The sequence below is a fragment of the Penaeus monodon genome, chromosome 20, assembly GCF_015228065.2.
Source record: "Penaeus monodon isolate SGIC_2016 chromosome 20, NSTDA_Pmon_1, whole genome shotgun sequence".
In the NCBI taxonomy this organism is placed as follows: Eukaryota; Metazoa; Arthropoda; class Malacostraca; order Decapoda; family Penaeidae; genus Penaeus; species Penaeus monodon.
In genome coordinates, this window is record NC_051405.1 from 21777450 (window position 1) to 21778468 (window position 1019).

Consider the following 1019-nt stretch of genomic DNA (forward strand, 5'->3'; position numbering starts at 1 on the left):
ATGGAAGGATGGTGGATAAATGGGAGGAAGAGGAAGAACAGAAGAACAAATCCCCAGCGTTTCGGGGAGAACACCGCTACGGTCACGGACGTCGGCCGCTGAGCGTTTTTGGAGGGGCGTCGCTCCCCGCTGGCCGTCCGCAGGCTCGGCTTCTCAGCGCCCGCCTTTTAAAGCTGTTTTGATGTTAATGCTGGATGAAAAGGGGAGTAGGAATGACATAAGATAATATCTATGATATAGCCTTTTTATGGTGAAAAATTAGATAATGAGAATAATTATGATGATTGTTCTAATTTCTCACTTTTTTTGTCCGGCAGTTGGCGGTGGCTTGCCCTATTTTGATGTCGGTGTTGAATGAAAAGGTAGTTTAGTTATTTACAAAGAAAAAAGTGCGGCAAATAATTTTGATTATTATTACTATAGGTTGATGAGTTTAGTTTTTGTGTGTGTTATCAGTGATTTATCCTCATCCCCGCTGTTATCGCTAATCTTTATTCGTACATCTACGAGCATTATAATAATTCTCGTTGCAATTATGGTGTTTGTGCGCGGGTTTGATTTTTATATGATATTAGTGATAAAAGAAATGATGAATGTCACTGCCAATAGTATTATTATTCTCTGTTGTCATTTTTTCTAATTGCGAAGTGAATGTGATTATGACTCCGGGTGTTATGATGATAACAGCGCCGCCGTTTCTTGCGGGATGTGAAAATCAATAACGGCTTTGTCATCATTATCTTTATCACCATTTTTTTTAGTTATATACCCTCTGTTATTGTTAATTGTGTTGTCAAAAGAGGATGGTGTTATTTGTATTTCCATTGGTTAATCTTTCGCTGTTTACTTCAATATCCTTCTTGACTTTATGATAGACACGTCAGTATGTTATCATGGTTATAATCACGGATATTTTAGTACGGCTATTAATGCAAAGATCCTGTGGATAATTACCGTTCATATTCTATTATGGCTATTAATGCAAAGATCCTGTTGATAATTGCCGTTCATATTTTCTC